Below are 11,287 nucleotides of genomic sequence, written 5' to 3'. Positions count from 1 at the left end.
TCTGGTTGCAATTCTCAATCTAAGAATCTCCTGTTTCAATCAATGTTGTATAAACACTGCTCTCCAATTGTCCCCAATAAAGCAGCTTTCAGCCAATCTCTGAGCAGGGGGAGAGAATAGGGTTGGACTTCCTGCCAGCCAGGAGAGGATGAAAAAGAGAAGAAAGCAAGGGATTCAGACAAAAGCAGATGTAAAGGAGGCACGAGGAGAGGAGAGGAGAGAGAGAGAGAGAGAGAGAGAGAGAGAGAGAGAGAGAGAGAGAGAGAGAGCGCTCAGTAAGGAAAGCTACAAAGTACAAGCATCTCTGGGATGTACGCTGGGAGGAAACCACATTAGCTTAGAGGGTTAAGGATAGATTAATAGCTGCTTAGTACTTGTGCTGTGAAGTTTGATAAAATAATGTAATAGTCTCAATTATTTGTGTGACAGCTGAGTTAAGAGAGAAACTGAGAAACAGTTTTATAAACATAAATTTGACATAGCACTCAGCAGCACAGACTGCCAACATCAACATGGCTCCAGATGCCCACACTAGCCACCCACATCAGCCTGGCTCTCAGCCCAAGCAAAGCTCACTGGCATCAACATGGCTTTGGTATAGACCACGAACATCCTATGGACTTAGGTGGTATCATGGGCTATGAACATCAACTCAGTCCTCCAGCCTCACCAGGACCGTTGATCCACATATGGCTCTCGGTGGCAGCCGCAGGCAGCTTGCATCCCCCACTCACTTCAACAGGCCTCTGGGCTGAAGCACATCCCTCAGGCATCAACATGGCACTGACCATGGATACCTACATGACCCTGGGTAGTATCAAGGGGCACAGCCCCCAGCACTGATCCACTCATGGCCCTCAGCAGGAGCACAGACCATTGTCCTCAAAGTAGCCTTAGGTGGCTACACAGGCTACTCACACCAACATGGCCCCTGAGGCAGCAAAGCCCAAGGACATCACCACGGATTCAGCCTGTGGCACAGACTGTATATGTCCACATGGATCTCAGGTTTTGTCATGGCCTGAAGTGGCAGCATGGACCACAGATACCACATGGCCTCTGTTGGCATCATGGTCCATGGTGGTACTTCAAGGAGGTTCAGTCCAGAAAGTGAACCATTCTAGTGCTTGGGGGTAAGGGTGGGGGTGGGGGTGAGGGTGGGGATGGGGGGTGGGGGAGAGTTCTGAGTCTGCATCTGCATCAGCTCCAGGCTGCTACACAGCACCTCAATGACCCTACTGGGCAATGACAACAGGTCAACTTTAGCCCGCTCTCATACCTGTCACTGCTGATGTGTCTCCAGTTCCGCCTCGCCACAGCACGGACACCGCTCCATTCTTCCATCTTTGCCCACTCTCCATCACGTATTCATTCATCCTAATGGCACCTGCCATCCGTGCTGCCAAGTAGAGCAGTCTGGTTGTCTTCCAAAGTGTGTTTTTAAAAAGCTTATTCTTCTCTCATATACTATATCCAGACCACAGTTTCCTCTTTTTACTCTCCTCTCAGTACCTCCTTTATTTCTCTCTTTTAAAAAAAAAAAAATTTAAACTTAAATTTATTATAATGTATTCAGATTACATCCCAATTGTTATCCTCTTTCTTGTATCTTCCCATTCCCACCATCCTTCCTTCTTTTGCCCTTTTCCCCTCCCCTAGACCTCTGACAGAAGAGGACCTCCTCCCCAACCCTATGCCCACAGCCTATCAGGTCTCATCCAGACAGCCTGCTTCCCCTTCCTCTGTGTGCTGCTGCTGGGCTTTCCCATTAAAGGGAAGTGATCAAATTGGGCCTAGTGCCACCTTTCCACCTCCCCTCTCTCTGTGTTTCCCTCAGAAAAGGGCAGGCCTCCCAGGGATCCCCAACAAACATGACATGTCAAGTTATAGTACGACTAGGCACCTCCTCTCATGCTAAGGCTGGATGAGGAAACTCGGTAGGAGGAAAAGGGTCCCCAAAGCAGGCAAGGGAGTCAGAGCCAACCCCAGTTCCCACTGTTTGGAGTCCCACAAACACACCAAGCTATACGAGGATAACGTGTATGCACAGGACCCACGTCAGACCCATTCTTGATTATCAGTTCAGTCTCTGGAAGCCCCTATTGTAGAGGAATTTTAATGCAGAAACATGGCTGCTCTGATCACATCCAAAGACCTTCTACGTCTGTGTGATCTGGCTGGAATACAGATACGGCCTTAGTACATACCTTTAATACCCCTGGCTGGAATACTTCAGTGCACACCTTTAATCCCAAACAACGGCATCTAATTGAGGGACAAAGTGATGAACCAAAGAACGATTTGACGGAACAGCTTCCAGGATAAAAGCTATTGAAGAGCTGCATAGGGAGGGAGAGTCAGTCAGTTCAGTTCTGTCAGTTTGGTCAGTCAGTTGGGAGTCAGCACAGTGAGTGCAGTGCCATGGAGCAGGAGCCGTCTTCAACCTTGATGCCTCCCTTGGATCCTGTTCCCCTACCTGGGCTGCCTTGTTTGGCCTCAGTGAAACAAGATGAACCCATTTCTGCATCAACATAATGTTCCCAGGAGGTTTGCACCCATGCGGGTCCTCCACCTTCTCTGAGGAGAAGGAGAGGGGAAATGGGGGTGGGGGAAGGGTATATAGTGGTGCAGTTGGAGGAAAGGAAGGGGCTGTAATCAGGATATCAAGATGTAAAGTGAATAAATAAATTTATGTGTAAAAATCAGGAGGGAAAAAAAGCACTATGTTCTTTAAAGCAGTTGGAATTGGTAGTTATGTATATTAGTTCCCTAAAACTGTAAGATGTCAGTTTTGAGAAATTTTTTATGCTCTGCTACTACAGTGTATCATAACATTTCCAGTGCCTTATCTCATACCAACCAAGTCACTTCTTTCAGGTGTAGGCCTTAGTAATATTAAAAAAAAAAATACACTCCTCATGTGAAGCTTTTGTCTCCAGCTCACACCACTGCAAAGGTGGAAAGAGGAACACCTGCTTACAAGATTACTGCCAAAGAAAAGGAAATTAATAGCAAAAGCAAAGAGACCAGAGCCAGGAAATGAGAGAGGGAGACAAGGAAAAAGTCTTTAAATATTAGGCTCCTTTCTGGAACACCTCAGTTGCAAAGCAGCCGAGAGGGACAGAATCTCTGTTTTCACTCTATAGTCACTTCTGCTCCTGCTCTGACTCTGGGGAACCAACAAACAGGAGCCTGGAGCTGCTGGTGGTTTCCCTGGAGACATTTGTAACGTTCAACAAGTCGCAGTGGCAAGCTACAGGTAAGTCTGCAGTGCTTCTCAATTGTTCCTTAAGGACAAGCCATCCTGCCCTGTTCACTGTCTGTGAACTCATGGGGGAGCATCTGGGAGGTCAGTTGTGTGTGTGTTTTCTTTCCTTTGTTTTTTTTATTTTCTGGGAGGCAACATCTCTATTCAGGGTACCAGAAAAGCCTCTTTACATTCTGCTGTGTGTGTTTCTCTAATTACACCTGGTAACAGGTTCTCTGAGGATCTAGAAATCACCGTAGTAGGTAGTTTGTTGGTCACAAATACAGATTTATATCAGCTGCACTGAATGGAGAAAAAAAAAAAAAGGAAAAGAAAGGACTGCCTCTAGGTACTGTAGAGGAGACATTTTATTCTGGATATGCGGGAAGGCAGAGCCAGAGGCAGACACTTCTGGGACAGTCCTGAATGGTCATGACCCTGAGCCATCTGGGAAGAGGTGGAGGAGAAGGGAGAGAGGGGACCTGTACACAGTAGCCAGGAGGAACAAGTACAAAAAGGGGCAGGTAACCAAAATGTCTGGGTTATATAGGGAAGAGCAGCTCACTCTCTTGGCTGGAAATTTTAGGAGAAAGAGTGGAGTATGTCAGCACTAGCCTGTAACAGGAAGGCACTGAGGGATGCTGGGAGATCCTGGAGGCCAGGTCTAGTTGGATATGTTAAGTAGGCATCTCAGCCACCTGTCCTGGCTTTGAACCTAACATGCATTAATCTAACCAATAAGTTAAAAAAAAAAAAAAAAAACTCTCGGAGCGAAATGTACAACTTGAAGGCAAAAGTCAAAGTGTAATAAATGCAAAATGTAAAAATAAATAAGTAAACAAATAAATAAATGCAAAATGTATGGAGAAATTGTTCATTGACTTTTTGAGGAATTTTCCTGGAATTTAGTGCGTGAGTGTGGGAGGAATGGGCTGGTATGGGCAATACTCTCAGGAGTGAAGGATGGAGTGTTCTCATAGCGAAGGAGAAACAGCAAGAAGCTGCTGCTGAGAACGACACTTCGGTTTCTGATTGGTAACTGCATCTGCAGTGGGAGATGTTTTGTTTTCTGTCATTCTTTGTTTGCTGCTACCTCCTGCTGGGCCACTTCTAGGCTGTACTTCCTCTTGAATCAAGTAACAGTGGCCTCAAATTAGACACTCGATCCTCTAGAGATTTGGGAGTCTTTCACCATGAGGTCCGTGAGCGGCTCTAAGGTCAGGCTTTCGAGGCCAGCTTTAAGTAGCTCTGCTTCCTAGCAGTGGATGGCTTCTTCCCCACCCATTTCAGGGTGCACCCTGGACCAGGCAGGGGATTATTGCTGTGCATCCTTTAACCTCTCTGTCCATTTTTTGTTGTTCTAGTCCTGCCTTCTGGAGCAAATAATTGGGAACACTTGGAAAATTGATTCCACTGGTTATTGAACAGTCTTCCATCTTCAGAAGTATTCTATAAAAATTCAGTTTGGCTCCTTTTTTTTTTTCTCAAGATTTATTTATTAACTATACAGTGTTTTGCCTGCATGCACACTAGAAGAGGGCACCAGATCTCATTTCTGGCTCATGGATCGAGCCACCATGTAGTTGCTGGGAATCGAACTCAGGACCTTTGGAAGAGCAAGCAATGCTCTTAACCTCCAAGCTGTCTCTCCAAGCCCTTGGCTCCTTTTAAAATTTATATTCTCTTTGAAAAAATTTCCTCCATTGAAAATATTTATTCATTCTTCAGTGTGATTCATCAAACATTTATTAATTGCTTTGCTCCAGGCACTGAACACAGTGTTGCATAAGGCATAGTTCAGCTCAAGGCACTTACAAAGTCTACGGCAGTGCTGTCCAATGGAATGCTCCCTGTTGATGAAGATGCCTCTGTTTACACTGTCTAATATATCACTCTCGAGCTATATTTGTTATTGGGTAGTTAAAATATGGTTACTATAAGTGAGAAACTAAGTTTTAATTCTGGATGTTTTTTGTGAATTAATATTGTATTCAGAGCATAAAGGGTAAAACCAGATATTTTACTCTATTACATGGTAAGTCTATAATGAGACAGTTGGTTAAACTGTTAAATACACTGGGCAAGTTCTAACTGCCAAGGCATTAATACTCTCTGTGTGTGTGTTTGTGTGTGTATGTGTATATGATATATAGCATATATATGCACCATATATATGTATAGGCACCACAGTCATAGGTTAATGGAAGGATCACATGTTTTTCTTGCCTGAGATATGGAAAATGACTTCTTTTTTTAGCAAGTAAACTTTCTTCAAGCCTCTAATAGAGTGGGGGCTTTGTCTAAATGCCTGACCTTGGGAAAAGGAATTTCTCGGGAGACCAGACATACCATTATAGAATATTGCAGTGTTTGTGTGGTTTAGTTTATCCAAAGAGCTAAAGCTAACAGAACATATTATTGTGTATATAGACAAATGTATACCCCCCCCACACACACACACACGTGCGCGCGCACACACACACACACATATTAGGTGAGATCCCATTGAAAATCAGACCATGAAGATGGAACATGAGAAAATGTATGCAAATTAAATTATAATCAGTGGTCACAAGGAGAAGGTTTTGAGGCTTTTTATGTTGAAAGTAACATCAATTTCAATATAACATTAATACTATTAATTAATTGTCTTGACTGTCCACCCTCAAATTTTAGTATTTTGAGCCAGATGTGGTAGTGCACTCCTTTAATCCCAGCACTTGGGAAGCAGAGGCAGGCGGATCACTGTGAATTCGAGGCCAGCCTGGTCTACAAAGCGAGTTCAGGACAGCCAAGATAACACAGAGAAACCCTGTCTCAAAAAACAAACAACAACAACAACAACAACAAAACCCCCAAAAACAAAAAAACAAATTTTTTTTTTTAGTATTTCTCAATTTTCTTTCTTGCCCTTTCTCTATCTAGGAAAGCCTAGTCAATGTCCGTTGCCTCAGCCAAATATGACACACCAGAAATAGGAAAGGAAAAACATTTTTCCCAGAATTTGAGTCACACGAAACCTAGTGGAGACTATGCATTACCAAGTTAGATATGGGTGTAAATTGTTTGTTGATACTGTGTTGTGATTTGATGCAGGGCCTCCCTAGCTGCTTGGGCTGGAGAGCTTCAAACTTTGAACTAATGGAATCCTTCTCTTGAGTCTCCAGAGTTGCTGGAAGGCCAGGAAGACAAGTGAGCACCAGCCCGCTCAGCAGTGGTTATTTTGTTTTTGTTGTTGTTCAAGTTTTTTTGGTGTTTTGTTTTGTTTTGGTTTTTGAGGTGCAGTATATTTAATGCCTTTAGACTGGACAGGCAGCTTTAGCTCACCAAACAGTTCTTGTGTTGCACCTAACTCTGCATTTTACTTACAGACTTATATTACATGCGCATCTCGCTGTTAGGTATCTCAACTCTGCATATTTTACGAAACAGCACCATCCAAGAGGGTCTTTACAATCTGGAATCCCCCTGCTCCCTTGTTATCTAAGGAATAGCCTATTATAGTGATTGATTTGTTGGATTGCTTTTTCACCATTCCTTTACATGAACATATAGGGAAAGGTTTTCATTCTCAGTACCTATCTTTAATAGAAGCTGCCCAATTAAGATATATAATTGTAAAGCTTACCATAAGGGATGTTAAATAGTTCTACCTTGTGTCAATATTTTGTGCAACAGCCATTGGAGGTAATTTGTAAGAAATTTCCTCAATCCATAATTTACCATTATATGATGATATCTTATTGGCTGATTCAGATATGAAAGATTTTTGATGAAATAAATAGAACTTTGACTTGTTGGGTATTACAAATTGCTCCTGAGAAAATACAAAGAAGGGATTCTATTAACAGTCTAGATACAAAATAGGCCTACAGAAAATTAGACCACAAAAAGTACAAATAAGGACAGATCAACTACAAACTCTTAATGATTTTCAAAAATTTCTGGGATATGTTAACTGGCTACAGCCCATAATTGGATTACTCAAGAGCTGAGTAATTTATTTCAAACCTTACAAGGTGATAAGGACTTAAATAGTCCAAGAAGATTGTCAGCTGAGGCTGAAAGAGAACTGGCTCTGGTAGAAAATAAATTTCAAGATGCACATGTGGATCACTTGGATCCAAGCTAGATTGTATTTTGATTATTTTGCCTTCCACTTATCTCCAATGGCAATTCTTATGCAGAGAGAAGATGGTATCTTAGAATGGATCTTTTTAGCACATAAACAGAGTAAAGGATTAAAGACCTATGTGGAATAAAAATTCTGAATTGATTCTGAAAGGAAAAATAAGGCTTCATCAATTAGCAGGAACAAACACAGCAGAAATTGTGGTACCTTTTACTACTGCTGAGATTGCCTCATTGTGGGCAGACAGTGAACACTGACAGAGAGTTTGCAATTAAAAAAAAATTTTTTTTTGATTTAAAGAAATTAGCAACAGATACCCAAAAGACAACTGACTTCAGTTAATTTTAAAAAAAAATCTAATTGAATTCTACCTTGTATAGTACAAAGAATTCCAATTTATGGTGCTACTACATTTTACACTGATGCCAATAAATCAAAAGGGCAGGTTATAAATCAGAAAATCTAAGTAAGGTTGTTAAGAGTCCTCATGATTCAGTTTAAAAAATTGGGTTATATGCAATTCTGATGGTTTTACAAGATTTTCAAGAATCTTATAATATAGTAACTGACTCTCAATATGCTGAAAGTTTTTTTTTTTTTTTTGCATATAAAAACTGCTGATTTAATTCAGGATAATTCCAACTTAACTTCACTATTTACACAATTACAACAAGTGATCAGAAATAGAAATCATCCATTATATTTAACACATAAGATCTCATACAGATCTACCAGACCCTCTAGCACAAGGAGATGATGAAATTTATCAATTATTAATAGGAAGTGTGTTGGAGGCTTCAGAGTTTCATTAAACAAAACAAAACAAACAAACAAACAAACAAACAACCCCCAAACACCATGTTAATAGCAAAGGTTTAAAGAAGGAATTTTCTATCGCTTGGCAACAAGCTAAGGACATTATAAGGCAATGTCCTACTTGTTCTTTATATAACCAAACTTCATTACATATAGCAAGTAACCCAAAAAGTACCCAAAGAAATGAAACTTGACAAAGGAATGTGTTTGATTTTGCAGAGTTTGGAAAATTAAAATGCGTGCTTTATACCATAATACATATTCAGTATGTCAATGGGCGACTGCTTTCAGTTCTCATATGGCTCATCCTATAATTACACATATATTGGAAGTTATGGATATTATGGGGATACCTGAACAAATTAAGATTGACAATGCTCTAGCATATATCTCTAGTAAAATGAAATTTTTTTTTGCATATTACAACATAAAGCATATTACAGGTACACCACACAATCTTGTAGAGAGCTGCAAGGTGCCACGCCTTAACATGGCGCAGGCTTCCGCCTTCCGCCATCCCGACGGCGAGTGCTCTCTAAGATAAACAAGTCCTTATATGGCAAAAGGCTGTGCCAGGGTAACTGGTGATCTGATGACGAGCAGTCCTGCTCTAACGCGGGCCAATGAGGAGGTGACACCTGGCATGAGCTGATTGGCCCTTGAGTTGTACTTAAGCTTGGCCCTTCCCTTCTTCGGGGCCATTCCCACTGAGCTTAATCCTGAGTAAAGATCTCGAGAAGAAGTCTGCTTGTTGGTGTCTTATTTCCGCTGGACGGTGTGGCGCTGACACAATCTTACGGGGCAAGAAGTTATAGAAAGACTTAGTTGTACTTTAAAATATATGCTTAATAAACAGAAAGGGATAATAAAACCCCCAGAGATAAATTACACAGTGCTTTATTAACTTTAAATTTTTTAAATGCTAATGAAAAAGGAACAACAGCTGTAGAGACAATGGATAATAGAAAAAAAAACTGCAGAATTAAATCTGCTTGTATATTTTAAAGATGTGTTTAACCAGGATATGTGTTACATTGTGGAAGAGGCTTACCTTTGTTTCCACAGGAGAAGAAAAGCTATGGATACCATTAAAATTGATAAAGATTAGATTAAATTCAAACAGCAGAGATCTCCTGAATAAAAAGAAGTGATAGTTCGTCAGACAGCCTGGTCATTCAGTAAAGTTTTCTTCTTAAATAAAAAGGGTATTTTTGTTGTTGTTTGGCATTAAAGTTACGAGATTTGAAATGTTTGTTTGTTTGGTTTGGTTTTTCTAGACAGGATTTCTCTGAGTAATAGTCTTGGATATCCTGAACTCATTTTTGTAGAACAGGCTAACACAGAGTTATGGGATATAATCCCGAGTGCTGGGATTAAAGGCATGGGCCACCATACCCGACTGAGATTTGAAATGTTTTATATAACTTTAAAGGGTTAGTACAGGTCAAATATGCTTTCTAAATTTTTAAGAGTTGAAGTAATTGGAGTTAAGATAAAAAAATTTGAGCAAGATGGTGGTAGCCCATGCCTTTAATCCTCGGAGGGACAGGCAGACCCTATAAATTAGCTGCTTTGTAAATTCTGGAGTTACAAGAACAGGGTGGTGGTGGCTCACACCTTTTATCCCAGAATTTGGGAGGCATATGCCTTTAATCCCAACACTCAGGAGACAGAAGCATGCGGATCTCTGAGTTCAAGGTCAGCCTGACACAGAGCACGTTCCAAGTGGAGAAAAATGGAGATCCAGGTGTGGTGGTTCTAATCCCAGCATTCTCAAAATCTATAACATTATCCTGTGTATATATAAGCTTCCTGTCATGATCCTAGTAGTTTACAGAGTATTAGCTAATCTTAGAAATAAGCTTCATCCAGCTTCCTGTACATGTTTCCAGGTCTGAGTCTGAAGCAAGTAACTAGAAAGTAAGTTTGTGTACCTTGGATGTACTTAATTGATTATGGTGCTCAAACCTTTATGAGATCTTCTGAGTATGGCATTTAAAACATTTAGGTTTTTTTGTTTGTTTGTTTTTGTTTTTGTTGTTTTACCACTCCTAACAGTAACCTTTTAGTCCCCCACCTGTGAATCCACCTGCATTATGTAACAACACGCATTGAAGGAAAAAATAAAAAAACCTAAACTGCTCCATGTTTCTTTTGCTGCCTGGTTCTGTGCAAACTGTGGACACCTTTGAGTTGCCCTTTATACTCTGTGTAGTCAGTATTGCCACTAAGCAAACAAACACCATCCAAAGATCAGCTTCTAACTATAACCTGCTTACGACATTCAAATTGCTGAGTTAATATGATAAACATTATACAGAACTTTGAACTCAAACATACTCGATCCTAAAACTGCCAAATACAACCAAGCTTGACATTGTGGAAAACTTAGCAAAAACTGCTTCATTTTTGTAAATAGTTTTATTGTATTAGAGGTAATCTCTTTCGTTTTTGTTTAGACAAAAATGGGTGTTGAATTATGCCCCTGAATGGCATTTTCCCTCAGCCTTTTGGGGTCCCTGGAAAGCTAGTTAGGTGTGCCTACCTCTGATCCTCTGAGCTCTGGGCAAGCAGGGTGGGCAAATGCTTGGAGGATCCTCTGCAGTTGTGGAGGAAGGGTGCCCAAGGCTTGAGAGAGTGCAGGGTAGCTGAGCTCGCTTTGCTAGAATAAGACAGCCAGGAAAAAAGATCTAGATTTTAATTCACGCACTAAGTCTCATACCTTCAGTCTAGAGGCAAGAGTCTGAGCTAAGCTGAGAAAAACTGAGATTTAAAAAAAGCTGGGAGAAGGAAGGAAAGGACAAAAGGCTTGGGCAGAGAGGACAGAGGGAAAAAGGCAAAAACTGCCCCCTTCCACCTCGGGGACGCCAGGGTTTTAAAGACCTGGGTTGTAAAATTTGATAGGCAGACCCGGGGATATCTCCCAGGCACCTATCTCTGGAATGGGGGTCTCCTGTTAATTCAGAGGCAGCTTTTTATTGAAAGGAATTGTAAGATTTCAAGTGGCCTGAACTCAGAAGCAAGTTAAGAATTGCAGGACGAAGTTAAAAATTCTCCCCGAGCTTCCATCTCCACCCTGCCCTCAGAATTTA

This window comes from Acomys minous (assembly GCF_964271855.1).
Source record: "Acomys minous genome assembly, chromosome: 1".
NCBI lineage: Eukaryota > Metazoa > Chordata > Mammalia > Rodentia > Muridae > Acomys > Acomys minous.
This window is presented reverse-complemented; position numbering follows the sequence as displayed.